Source organism: Bos indicus, chromosome 7 (assembly GCF_029378745.1).
Source record: "Bos indicus isolate NIAB-ARS_2022 breed Sahiwal x Tharparkar chromosome 7, NIAB-ARS_B.indTharparkar_mat_pri_1.0, whole genome shotgun sequence".
In the NCBI taxonomy this organism is placed as follows: Eukaryota; Metazoa; Chordata; class Mammalia; order Artiodactyla; family Bovidae; genus Bos; species Bos indicus.
In genome coordinates this window covers 50,657,651-50,671,781 of record NC_091766.1, presented here as the reverse complement: position 1 = coordinate 50,671,781, position 14,131 = coordinate 50,657,651, and the positions used below count along the sequence as shown (strand labels likewise).

The 14,131-nt window shown below is 54.9% G+C and overlaps 1 protein-coding gene across 2 annotated transcripts in view; it reads right to left on the bottom strand.

The window, feature by feature from the left end:
- PSD2 (pleckstrin and Sec7 domain containing 2) overlaps positions 1-14,131 on the bottom strand; it is a 77,680-nt gene that overhangs the window by 46,783 nt on the left and 16,766 nt on the right. The window contains exon 3 of one of the 2 annotated variants that reach the window (XM_070793683.1): positions 5,233-5,371. The gene's annotated coding sequence lies outside the window, so the exon portion shown is untranslated. Of the gene's footprint in view, positions 1-5,232; positions 5,460-14,131 lie in introns of those variants that run through there. The other variant, XM_070793684.1, reaches the window with a different exon arrangement.

Sequence of the window (14,131 nt, the reverse complement as noted above, 5' to 3'; positions counted from 1 at the left end):
CTTAGCCCCGTTCAGCAGCGCAGAGGGCGGAGGGCAGACCAGGCACTGGATTTAACCAGGGTGGGGACTCTGCCAACAAGTATGAAGAAGCAAAATGAAGTAAGGGACTTGGGGGGCCTGCAAGGCAGTGTTCATCCTGACTTTCATAGTGGCAGCTGCCTCTGAGCCGGCCCTGTCTCCCCTCAAAGGCCCGCCCCTGCTGGTGCCTGAGAGCCCAACTGTCCGCCCCCTGCTGCAGGCTGTGTGAGGCCTTCCCTCCGCCCTCATCCCAAGCAAGCTCCTAAGAGGGGGTCACAGGTGGCCAACAAGACCTGGGGAGCTCTCCACACACTGTTCCTTTGACCTGGAAAATACCCTAGACCCCACACACTGAAAACAGCATTCTCCACAGCCTCCCCCAGCCATCCTGTGACTGCTCCCCGACCAACACCAGTGCTCATCACTCTGCCTCTTAATCTCTCCTTACTCCATCCCTTTTCCACCCCGTCCCCATTTCAGCAGGGCCATCACACGAATCCCTAGCCCACCCCACAGCCCCCCATGCACGCTGCAGCCTCAAATCAGTGCCTCAACATCTTGTGTTGGACCACGGCAGGGCCTCCTGCCCATCTTTATCACCATGCCAGCCCTGCCATCCACGCCACCTTCTGCAAAGTGCCTCTCCAAGCACTCACATCTGCCTCCTTGTTCCACTCTTTAAAACCCTTCAGTAGCTCGTGGTGCCCTGGGGAAAGGGCCAGCTGTCAGCCCACATTCTAGGCCAGCGCTGGTCCAGGCCCCACCCCCTTTCTTCCTGTCTTGCCCCTCAGGCTCTCTGCTGTCCCCCCAGCCTGTGCTCCTTGCTGCTTTTTCGGGGCTTCTTCCCCACTCTGGCAACACCTGCCCTGAGTTGCAGCTCATCCCATCCACACCCCTGAGGCTGTGAACTCCTTGAAGGCCCCATCAGCATCTGCCTAAGCACCCTTCTCCAGCGTATGGTCTGAATGCAGACAACCAGGTGGATGAAGCTTCTGGAGCTAAGGAAGAGGGAGCAACGGGATTGAAACAAAGGGACTCCTTAGCTGAGTGACCTAACTTAGCACCACTATTACAGTGCAGCTAATGACAAGTGCCTCCTGATGAGAGGCAATGAGAAGGACACGACATCACCTATGGGATATTCTTACCCCAAAATGCTTAACCTGAATCTACTCATGAGGAAGCAGTAAGACAGATCCAGAATGTGGGGCATTCTACATGAACACTGACCAGGGCTCTTTAAAACTGACATTGTCATAAGAGACTTCAAAAGAAAAAAAAAAAGCAGACAATTGTTCTAGGTTAAGAGAGACTAAAGAGACATAACTAAATGCAATGTGCCATTCTTTATAAAAAAATTTTTTTTAACCTATAAAGGACATTACAGGGACAACTACAGAGATTTGAATATGGAATTATATGAGTTTAGGTTGCATCATTAAAATTTCTTGGATATGATTAACACTATAGTCATTATGTATTGGGCTTCCCTGGTGGCTCAGAGGTAAAGAATCCGCCTGCCAATGCAGGAGACATAGCTTCAGTCTCTGGGTCGCAAAGATCCCCTGGAGAAGGAAATGGCAACCCACTCCAGTATGCTTGCCTGGGAAATCCCATGGACAGAGGATCGTGGGGGACTACAGTCAATGGGGCTGCACAAGAGTTGGACACCACTTAGCAACTAAACAACAATATTATGTATTGTAGAAAAATGTTCTCGTTTCAGGAAATTTATACTGAGTACTTCAAGCTGAAGTGCTATGATATCTGCAACTTACTTTCAGAAGTTTCAGAGAGAGAGAAACAAATGTGGGCAAAATGTCAATAACTGACAAATGGAGGTCTCTAGGCAAAAGGTATGTATACATGGGTGTATATATATATATTCATACAGTGAGTGTCCACTGTATGATTAGGTGTGACAAGACAAAAAGTTAGGGGGAGGAAGGGAGTGGAGGGGGACACTCTAAAGAGGGGAGCTCAGGGCTGGGTGTGGAGGCACAGGGGTCACAGGCAAGGGCAGTTCTCACGCAGCAGCCCGCACACTGGGCGTGGGCCCGGCCCGGACACTGGAGTCACCCGGGCCAAGCAGACACAGTCCTGGAGCGACTCACCCCCTAAACGAGGTCAAGCTAACATATGGGCACATCAGCTTAGAAGGACAGGCCCTGTGGGAAACAACCAGGGCCCAGGGAGACCAGCAGGGCAGCCCTCAGCTGGGGCAAGGCTATCCAGAGCAGGGGCCCTAACCCACCTCTGCCTGAGCCATAGGAAGGAGCTGGGTCTGGCCAAGGCCCACCCCCCCCCAAAAAACCCCAAGGGGCAACAGTCTGAGTATATCCTCCTGTGTGAGGAGCCAGGCTAAATATGGAGCCCAGACATAAGATGCCGCTCAAAACAGATTTTCCTGGAAAAGACCATCTGGCACAGAATGTCTACAGCATCGTCTGTCGCGAGAGGCAGTGTCGATCTCCTGCAAGCCAACGTCGTCTGGGATGGGAATGCCTCGATCCTGGCTCTCTAGAAGACCCCAGCTGAGCGCCTCAGTTTTCTCCAAATTCATCTCCTCGCTCCAGAAGAGAAAGTGTTCAGTTCCATCACCCTCCTAACTTGCATCTCCAAGGAAGAAGAGGAAGACTGGGGACAGAAGTCCCAGCTTCAAACAGTTCTGTGTGCCTTGTGCTCAGCCATTTTTGACTCTGTGCAACCCAATGGACTGTAGCCTGCCAGGCTCCTCTGTCCATGGGATTTTCCAGGTAAGAATACTGGAGTAGGGTACCCCTTCCCCATCCAGGGATCGAACCAGGTCTCATGTGTCTCCTGCATTGCAGGCGGAATCCCTACCCACTGAGCCATCAGTTCCTCCCAAGTGCAGATCCTGATTCTGTCACTTACTAACTAGGTGACTTGGAACAAGCAAGTTTTCCTGAACTGACTCTTTGCGACCCCATCGACTATAGCTCACCAGGTGACTCTGTCCATGGAATTCTCTAGGCAAGAATATTGGAGTGGGTAGCTTTTCCCTTCTCCAGGGGATCTTCCCAACCCAGGGATCAAACCCAGGTCTCCTGAACTGCAGGCAGATTTTTACCATCTGAGCCATCTGGGAAGCCCTCCTGAGCCTAAGTATCCACTAAACAGAAACAATGGGCGTACTTCCCTGTGTAGAAGAGTATTGAGCACTGTGGCCATGCATGAGTATGGAAGCTGGGTGACATCATGTCCCCCTAGCCCTCTCAGTCCTTCCAAGAGCAGCAGCAAGTCCTTCTTTCCAGCTAATTGCTCCACCCCCCACTTCAGGAAACACTCAGGGTCAGATCAGCTGGGGAGCACATACCCGTAGCTGTCAGACCAGGACAAGCAGGAGGGAAGCCCCTCGGGCTGCTGCGTGAGAACTGCCCTTTCCTGTGACCCCCTGTGCCTCCACACCCAGCCCTGAGCTCCCTTCTTTAGAGTGTCCCCCTCCACTCCCTTCCTCCCCTGGAACTTTTTGTCTTGTCACACCTAATCATACAGTGGACACTCACTGTATGAATATATATATATACACCCATATATACATACCTTTTGCCTAGAGACCTCCATTTGTCAGAAGCCCCTCGGCTCCTGGCACTTCTGGGACTACAAGGCACAAGCCACCCAAGCACTGCGGCTTTAGTCCCTCCCTGCAAAGGCACCAGCAAGGGAGGCCTTCCAAGGGCTTTCCAGTCACCCTCGTCTCTTGAGCTGGGCCACCGCCCACCCACTCATCCCACTGTGTGGAACCCTCTGGTTCAGCCATGACCTGGGGACCTGCCCTGTTTCCACCAGGACCAAACTCTGCAGTAGCCCCATTCAAAAGGCACTGTCTCTCACCATAGGCTGGGGATAGGGGGCTTTTGAGAGGGAAAGTGGGTGTGACGTGAGAGATGTGAGGTGAGTAAAGAGGGCTTCTGGCCCATTTTGCGGATTGAGAGATCACAGGTCATAGAATTTGCAGTGTCGTTGGGAGGCGGTATTTCTAACCTCTCAAGGAAGAGGTGGAAAATGACTATATCTGCCCAGGGCAACAGACTAGGCTTGGAGGTGATCCCAATGCCCCTTCCCCACTCTACTTCGAGCTGAGTATCCTCCATTAAGCAGCTCTTGTTTCTAAGGTCTGAAAGAAGGAGCTGGAGAACCCAGGAAAGTCCAAATGCCTCTCCCCGAGCCCAGGCTGCCCACTGACCCTGGCTGAGCCCTGAACCCTCTCCTTGCTCCTCATTCACCCGCTCATCGAGTTCAGCCTGGTTTATCCTGAGCTTGTCAAGAATTCTCAGACCCACTTCCATTGTGGCTGATGCCCCCAGTTCTCTCCCAGGGCCCCCCACGATGGCCCTAAGATGAAGGGATGGGCTGAGGCAGCAGCCCCCTGGACCGGTGCAGAGACAATGCCCCCAGTTCTGACTCAGGGAGCCCCCAGGTCCTCCAGGGACAGCAAGAGTTAGAATACATCCTTCTGGGTGTGGGGGGTTGCATCAGGCAGAGGGTCCCCACATCTGGACTCCCTGCCCCACCCCAGCCCCACCAGCGACTCCGAGGACCCCTCCTTCCCTGCAGCTGCCATAGCCATTATGTGCTTTACCCGCTGCTGCCTGCCACGCCCCCATACAAGCCTTGCTCCAGCGGCAGAGCTGGGAGCGCTGAGGCCTGGCCGCCAAGCCAGGCTGTCAAAGTTGGGAAACTGGAAAGAGAAATAAATCCTCAAAGCTGCTCCGTGGTAAAGGTGGCTGCCAGCAGGCCTGGCACTGAACACCCCAGGTCCCTGGCCACCAAGCTCCCACTGGCACCCCATCAAGGTACACATATACACTCGGATTAGACAAATGGGGAGGGGGCATCAGGGGACAATTGGGCTGCCAGCCCTAATCCTCCCTGCAGGCTGGCCTGGGGCTCTCTAGCGGTGCCCTCTCTCCCTGGCCCAGACTCTGCCATCCCGGGCTTCCTCTTTCGGCCCCATCTCCATGACAACCGTATCCTTCGGATGCTCCAGCCGCCACGGAATTGATCTCGCAATGTAGCTTTGTTAGCAGACCCAGGCGGGCACGGAGGGCGGAGGGCTGCGCCGCCACCCAGCATGCAGCCCCCCAACCCCAGCAGCCCCCCCCCCCCGGCCCCCAGCCCGGCTTCGGGAGGGGCGGGGTCCGGGAACACGCCGGCCCTGGGGACAAGGTGGCCCCGCGCGGCCCCACTCACCGCTCCTGCTCCCGGTCGCTGGGTCCAGCCTCTCACGGCGGGGCCATGAAGAGGCTACCGTGGACCGGCCGTCCCGCTCCGCCACCGCCTGTCGGGGCTCCCGCGCTCACTGCTACCCGTTCAGGTGTCGGAGCCGCGGCTGTGGAGAAGCAGAGCAGAGATGGGGGGGACGGAAGGCAGGAGGGAGGGAAGGAAGGGGAGAAGGAGGGAGGGAGGAGCGGGAAGGGCGGGGAAGGGCGGGGGCACTGCGGGCGGGGGTGGGGGGGGCGGGAGGAACGGATCCGCGAGGCGACAGCGGCCACCGAGGCCGCCCGCCCGCCTGCCCGCCTCTCTGCACTGAGGGCCGGATCGCGCAACCCGACCCGCCGCTGAGAAGAGGCGGCCAGACCCGTCCCGCACCAGCCCGCGGCCCTTTAAGAAAGTGGGGGAGGGGAGCGCTGCGAGGTTCCGCCCCCCCTCCGAGCCCAGGCAGCTCCGGCGGTCCTCCAACCCCCGGCCAGGCGGCCAGACCCAACCGGCCCGCTCAGCCGGACCCTAGGGCCCCAGACCCTGAGCCCTCGGGATCCACCCTCCTCGAGGTGAAGGAGAGAGCGGGTTCTTGCCCTCCCCCTGGTCTGTGGTCTGACTCCTTGCCCTCCACATCCCCCAACACACACACAACACACACACACACACACACACACACACACACACACACACACACATGCCCAGGGAGACCCAAAGGACAGAGAGGAAGGAGGAGTGCAGGAACCATGGTGGAAGATCCCAGAGACAGGGAGGCTGAGCCCTCCCTCCCTACCTCCAGACCTACTGGGACAGACAGAGGGACGGACAGACCTGGGCTATAGGGGTAAGAAGAGAAGGGGTCTCCAGACAGAGCTGCAAGGAATGCAGTGAGGAGGGGTGCAGGAGAGAGGGAGGAGGGGGACAGATGGGGGGGGGGGCGAGGAGTGCAGAGTCTCAGTGCCAATCAGGAGCCCAGTGCTGCCCCACAGACGCTGCTAGTCACCACCGGGGAGCCCTCCCCCAGCCCAGGACCCTAGCTCTGAGGAGGTGGTTGACAGAATTGTGCTTGGGCTACACACTAAAAAGAACATGCTGGCTGTGAGCCTCCTACAGAGCAAGATTCCACTTCTCAGGGGGGTGATAAAGGCCCCCTCCCCCCGCCCCGCACAGGGATCTGGGGAGACAGGAGCTGTGAGAAGCCAGGGAGGGTGAGCAGACCCCGTGCCACAGAGAAGGGAGATCAGATTATAGTCCAGTCTACCACAAGGAAGCCACTCTCCACCCGTCTCCTTCCACTCCAGCCCCCAAGGACTGTTCATTACACCCAACTCCTTCCCACCTCCACGTCTTTGCAAGTATTCCACCCTCTGCTCCATCAGGCCTTGATCCCGCTGTGCTCAACGAACTCCTACCCAATGCTCAAATCCATGCTTCCAGCAACTAGAGGCACAGGGTCTGAGCTGCGATCAGTCTCCTCCTGCTTCATCTGGGGTACAGCTGGAGCTGGGGTTTCATCCACCCTGGTGACACTTCTGCTATTAACAGTGCATCTCCCATGTTCCAGAGTCCATACTAAATGCTTTCCACGTGTTAGAGTTCACCCTCAAAACAGTCCTACAACCTATTTTACAGATGAGGAAACTTAAGACTCCAAAAGCATAAGCCAGGAGGTCTGATCCTATAGACACAGCTGAGCAGTTAAGAGGGAAGCCTGGCATGCTGCAGTTCCTGGAGTCACAAAGAGCTGGACATGACTTCGAGACTGAACAGCAGCGTGTCGATAGTATCATTGGCCACTGTCTGTGGAACACTGCACTGTGATGCTGGGTGCTTCCTATGTGACTCCCCATCTAACCCTCCCAGTGGTTTTGCAGTACAGACATCACTATCTCTATTTCTCATGCAAAGAAACAGATGTTAAGAGAAAGTGAGAAACTTTCAGGAGATAGTGAAGGACAGGGAGCCGGGCATGCTGCAGTCCATGGGGTTGCAAAGAGTCAGACACAACTGAGAGACTGAACAACAACAACTCATGGATTGGATTATTTCATCTCTACCTGAACAGACTCTGACCCCTTGAACACAGGTCTGCCTTGTTCACAGTGCACCCTCAGCACCTCATACGCAGTACGGCTTAATAACTACGTGTGGAAAGAGAAAACAGAGGGAAGGTCCTGCTCTCTCTGCACTTGATCTGGGCCAGATTGGTACCAGAACCTAGTCCCTGGGCGGGATCTGCTCCCCAACCTTCCAAACTCTTGGGGCCTGCTGCAGGGGGCACGAGCTGGCCAGAGACAGGAAACCCAGGTTCTAGTCTGGCCACGGCTGCTTCCTGGCTGCGTGGCCACGGGCAGCTGTATCCCCTCCCTGAGCCTCATTTTCCCATGTCCAGTGGGAGTAGCTCAAAGGGCTACAAGGGACAGTCACAAGGCCCCAGGTAAGCTCTGAGTGAGAGAGCGCTTTGGGTGCCGTGCACATGGGCAGAGGGTTACCGTTACTATTCCTTGTAGCCACTTTTACCTTGAAAGAGAACAAGGTCAGCGTCCCCCCAACCAGCAGCCAAAATGCTCTGTATTCCCTGACATCCCTCTACGAAGGGAGAATCAGCAACTTCTCCCTCTCCTCCTGAGGAGGAGTCTCAGGAAGGTGCTCCTAAAGGCTGGATGGGGCAGGAGACGCAGTTCCCGGCCCACCCAGCCCACCACAGCCTCTGCCACTGCGAGGCCTCTACTCTTCCTCAGCCTGGACAAGGTGTGGCATCCAGGGAGGAGAAGAGGCCAGGACCTGAGACCTACTAACTAGGGGAAGGCATTCAGGTCTAGCCCTGGCTCAGAGAACACTTGAAACATCCAATTCTCCCATCTGCCAGCCGGGAGACTGAGGCCTGGAGGAGAGACTGGGAAGGGATTCCCTGAGAAATCCCAGTGCACTCAATGAGTACCTACTGTATGCCTAGCTGTGCTCCAACCCCACCCCCAAGACAGAGGCTTAAGCCCACCAGTCCAGCATCCTCTCCTGATACCTCCCACCTCAAATGTGACATTTAGGATCCCGCTACATCCCAACCACTCCTAATGACCTCACTTTGCATACGTGGGTCCCCTGGCTTGGATGTCTTCCCCTTCACCCACTCTCACTTGGTGGATTCCGCTCATCCCTGTAGCCCCTTCCAGTCACTGTCCCCTTTTCTTCAGCCTGCTACAACAAAGCTCCTTAAAAAGCTGTGCACACTCTCCAATTCCTCTACCAATCCCTCATGAGCACACTCCAAGCCAACTCTCATCCTCTCATCCACACTCACTGCACCAACACCAGCACAGCTGCTGGGGACAGATGTCCAGGTTGGGCACTGCACAAGGCCCCCAGGGTGCAAAGCGGTGGAGAGAGCTGAAATCCAGCCTGCTGCCCTCTCACCATGCTGTGTGCCTGCTGCAAAGTTACCTGTGACCGAGAGAGAGACACCTTTCCCTTTACACTGAGGGGTCTCCCTTTGTATGCCTGCATAGCCGGGTCTCCAGGAAGGGCCACCTTCTTCCCAGTATTTGTCCAAAGGGACTCGATAGTGGTCCTATGTGACCAGTACAATGCAAATCCAGAAGTCAATTCTCAAACCTTGTCTTAGGTTATTGGCAGCATTTGACATAGTTGATCACCCCCTTCTCCCAGAAATATGTTCTCCTCTTGTCTTTTAGGACCCACACTGCCCTGGTTCTCCTCCTCTTTCCGGCTATGCCTTCTTCTTTTTCTTTGGTGATTCCTCATCCCCCACCACCTCCAAATGCCAATGTGCCCCAGGGCTCAGGCCTCTGTCTTCTCCCCCTTGCACTACCATGCTGAGCCCACCTTGGCTTCAAGGCCCATCTAAACCTTGATGATTCTCACTGCATGATTCTTAAGCTCCAACCTTTTCCCCCTGAAGTCAGACCCACACACTCAACTGCTGGTCTGAAGGGTCCACTAGGATGTCCAAAGAGCAGCTCCAACTTAACCCAACCAAACCTTCCTCATCGCAGTCCATGTCAGCTGAGCCCCCACCCCCCTCAGCTCAGGCAGAAGACCTGGGAGTTATCTTTGCCTCTCCTTCTCTCAGCCCCCACATCCAAGCCCTCAAAAAATCCCATGGGATTTATTTTCAAAGCAGTGTCAGAGCAGCCACTTGTTATCAGCTCTAATGCCACTGCCTGGCTCGATCCTCTCTCACCAGGATTATTACTGTAACCTCCTACCTGGTCCCTTCCTTCTTCCACACAGCCCCACTATCAACATTCCCAACACTGCAGCTGAAGGGATCGTGTTCAGTGTAAGTCAGCTCATGTTATTCCTCTGCTCAAAATCTTCAAATGGCTCCCTTGTCACTAAGACTCAAGCCAAGTCTTGCTGCAAGGTCCTACTACAATCTGCCCCCAGTCACCTCTCTAATCTCATACCTGTCCAGCCACCCTGGCCTCCTGATTGTTCCTCTAACATACCAGGCACACTCTCACCTCAGGGCATTTGCATGTGCTATTCCTGGTGCCTGAGACATCCTCCCCCAGGTAGCTGCATGACTCACCCCTGACCCCCTTCAGCTCTCTGCTCAAATGTCACCTTCTCCAGCCACCCTATCTAAAATCCTACTCCCTCCCTTCCCCTTCAGCTGCTTCCCTTTCTTCCATAACACACATGTGTGTTCCCTCGCTTATTCTGGTTACTATCTGTCTCCCTCCACTACCATCACTGGACCATAAGCTCCAGGAGGGCAGGAAATTTGTTCTGTCACTTCTGTAACCGTGCCATCCTCTTCCCTCATCATGGCACATGCTACACTGTGCCATTACTGTCTGGACTGGATGGTCCAGGGGGGCATGGATGCTTCTCCCACCTCTTTGGATCCCCAGCTCCTCCTGAGCCCAGGGCCAGCACGTGATAGCCACCAAAAAGGTGATAAAGCCCAAGAATGGATTCATGAGAGGTAATGGACAAACACACGCATGGCCCATGGGACTCTGACAGGGCCCAAGGTAGGAATGCTGTGCAGTGAGGAGAGGCAAGGAATCAGAGTGGCCAGAGGTGGACTCCTGGGAGCCCCAGGTTCTTGTCTGTAGAGCCCCAACATTACCTGCAATTCCTGGGTTAACTGGGAGGAAGTGGAATGTGAAAAGACCATTCTCTTTGGCAGCCCCCCCGCCCCCACTATGAAGCTAATGATTCATCCATTCATTCAACATTTACTGGGCACCTACTGTGTGCCTGTATGCCAGGCCCGGGAGAGTGGGGTACAGGGCCTGAATGAAGATCTTCCCTCCACAGCTCACAGCCTAGCAGTGATTTCCCAGGGGAAATGTCTCTGCAGGTGGAGCTTCCTGGGGCAGGCAATTTATCTGCTTCTCTCCATTTATCACAAGATGAAAACAAATTTTAGGTATGGATGTTACTAGTCTCCTGCCTTCAGTCTCACCCAGACTGTGAACTCCAAAAAGGGCAGAAACTGTGTATCTTGTTATTACTGGATCCCCAGCATCTAGTAGGGGCCTGGAGTATAGCTGGAGCTCAACAGGTATTGAATGATGGGGACAAATGAATGAATAAATGAGTAGAATGAATAAATGAGTAGTAGAATAGGAGCATGCCCCGAAGAAGGGGAGGCTTACAGCCAAGAGGAGAAGGCAGGGTGAGCAAGATGAAGTAGAGAGAAGGTCCCCTGGAGGACAGCAAGGCCACGTGCAGGAGGGAAGGGAGGCCACTCAGGCTCTGAGAGCTGCCTGGCCCCCTCCCTCCCCCAGCACATGTGGCCCTGCCAGTACTGGTCCAGGGCCGGTGGACAAAGCCCCACAAGGAGTGCCAGGGACTCTCAGTGCCTAGAGACAGCCGGCCCCAGGCCCCGGGCACAGGCAAAGCCCGGCCCAGAACTTTGTCTGAGGGCCATTGTGGGCCTCTGGGAGCCAGTCCAAGGAGAATGCCGGGAACTGGCCAGGGTGGGATGGGGTGCGCCCCCTGCTTCCGGAGGTCCAGCTGGCCATCCAGGCCTGGATTAATGGGGGCTTAGGAAAAGGATCTCCTGCTCCCCCAAATCCTTACCCTCTGGGGAGCTCACAACACCCCATCTCAGGAAGTGGGGGCTGCTAGGATGAGAATGGCCAGTAGATCCCATCCAAGTCACTGAGGTCCAGGGGATGGGGCTCAGCTGGGACTCAGAGTTAGGGTTGAATCTGACCCTTCCCCTCACCCCACACGTTGCCCCAGGAAGCCCAGCCAGAAAGAAGAGGAAAAGGCTTTTTCAAAGCAAAGGGACATGTCAACTCCTGCCCGGGGAGGCACGGCCAACCGGGATGGTCCAGGGAGGGCGAGCTCCGGGCTAGAAGGGGAGCAGAGCGGGGTCCACAAGGGGTCTCGGTCTCCCTCTGCTGGCCCGACTCAGAATTACCAGAGCGTCTCGCGTCATAGGGCCACGCACCGTTCTGGGTCCTCCGTGCCGGGCAGCCGGTTTCCTCTCTCTCTCACTCATCCAGAAAGGAAGCGAATAGAGGTCATATGGGCCATCGCTCTGCCTCAGCACCAGGCTCAGCTGCGCCCCCAAGGTCCAGTCGCAGGACCTCTGTAACCAACCTCGGTCCTGGGATGCTTGCTCATTCTGAAAGTCCTTTACCTGCACCAACCTAAGTATTTCCTTAACTTGGTTCAGGCCGTCTCCGAAATCCATGCTCTTCCGCAATACAGATGGAAAACTGAGGCTCTACTGATTATCCTATGGTGATCCAGGCCCCTCTTTCTTGGAACTGAGGGGCGTGCCAGTCACTTCTCCCCAGCGCACTCGGGAAGGCAGGAGTCTAACTGGTTGAGAAACGAGAGGCCGCCCCGCCCATCCCCTCTCGCAGCCCTTCAGAAAACAGTTCAGGAATGGGTTCTTTTGAGGTCGGGGCGCCATCTGCTGGTGCTTATAAGGATTGCGCCTGCACCACCATGCACAACCATGGGCTGAGACCTCGGATAACAATTACAGCAGATGACTTTTATTAAGACTGTTATGTGAGCCAGGTTCATGCTAAGTTCTTCGCATTATCTCATTTCACACATTATCTCATTTCACCCACACGGAAACCCTATGAGGTGGACATGATTCAGCCCATTTTACCCAGAAAGGCACTGAAGCTAGGAAAAATAAGTGACCTAGGAAAATCCCATGGACGGAGGAGCCTGGTAGGCTGCAGTCCATGGGGTCCTGAAGAATCGGACACAACTGAGCGACTTCACTTTCACTTTCATGCATTGGAGAAGGAAATGGCGACCCACTCCAGTGTTCTTGCCTGGAGAATCCCAGGGATGGGGGAGCCTGGTGGGCTGCCGTCTATGGGGTCGCACAGAGACGGACACGACTGAAGCGACTTAGCAGCAGCAGCAGCAGCAGCAGCAGGGCAAAATATACCTCTAATGGAAAAGAGCCCACACTCCACCCCCTGGTACGCACTTTGTCCCTGGTGTATTTTAATTGGGTTCTTCCTCCTGCACTGGAGGTGATGGGGAACTGGCAGCTCTGGAATGAGCTCTATTAGGGAAGACATCCCGCTTCCCACTTCCCTCCCCAACCTTAGGTGCAATCCATCTCAGCTTAGCTTGCAGCTTGTGTGAAGGGATTCCTCAGTCTTTCTCACCTCATGAGTGCCCATGTCCTTCTCTCCTGACAGTTTGAGAGCTCCTCTCTGGCTGGATCAAGGCAAATCTGTTCCCATTTCCCCCTTTTCAGCACTGATCATTGGGTGCCCTCCATGCGCTAAACCCTTCTCATCTGGGATGGACCCCTGCTGACCCTACCCAGCCCCTTCCTCACCTCCTAGTTCAGGAGCTCAGGCAGGCACAGTGTCAGTGGCTGCAAGTGACAGAAACTGGCCTCAGTGAAATGGGGCTCAAATGAAAAGTCCAGGTGTAGATCCAGCTGCAGCAAGTATCAAATCCAGGCCCTAACAGTGACCTTTTTCCACATCTGCAGCCCAGTGTGGCTCAGGCAGCTCTGAGCACCCATCTAGCTTTGAGGGAAGAAGCCTGCCCAATGCCAAGAATGTAAGCAAAAGTCTTAGGGTTCAGTCTCATTGCCCTGGCCAACAAAATATGCCCAGCCCTGAGCTAGTCACTGTAGCCTAAGGAGCCACTGCCTGCCTTGGAGTGAGGAGTGGGATCAGCCCCAGGCAGTCTCTAGGGACTGATGGTGGGAAGGGGAAGGTTCCAAAGGGTAACAGGGGTTAGGAGTCACAGGATCCCTGCTGCTACACAGCAAACAGCCCTGATGTCCACAACACCTGGCCCTGGCGAAAGCCCACCTTTTCTTGACTCCAACTCATTTTTAAATTGCAGACCCCTTCCTAAATTATCCTACTTTCTTTCTTCCTTCCTTCATTCAACAAACTGTTGTTGGGGCATTACATATTCACTTCTGGCAAATGATATCAGTAAACAAAAGAGGAGGAAACCCTTGCCCCCTAAAAGCACTGCTAATGTGGGGGAGACAATGGACACAACAAATAAGTGAAATTTATAATGGTATAGACAATGATGAGAACTACAGGAGAAATAGGGCACCGCAGGAGGAGTCAGGAGGGTGGACAGGGTGAGGGGTGTTGAAACTTTAAATGGAGAACTGCTGTTAGACACCCTGAGAAGGTGAATTCGAGCACAAACAAGAAAGAGGTAAAAAGAATTTGTCATGTAGCTATCTAGGGGAGGAGAGTCCCAAGGAACAAGAAGAGCCAGTGCAAAGGCCCTGAGGTTAGAGTGCTGGGCATGCTTCTGGAACAGCTAGGAGCAAAGGCAGCAAGGGGAGAGTGGAGATGAGGCAGAGAAGGGGCCAGGGGACACCGGGCCTTGGAGGCCACTGTAAGGACTTTGAACCTGAGTGACATAGGAAGCCGCCCAAAATTTAGGA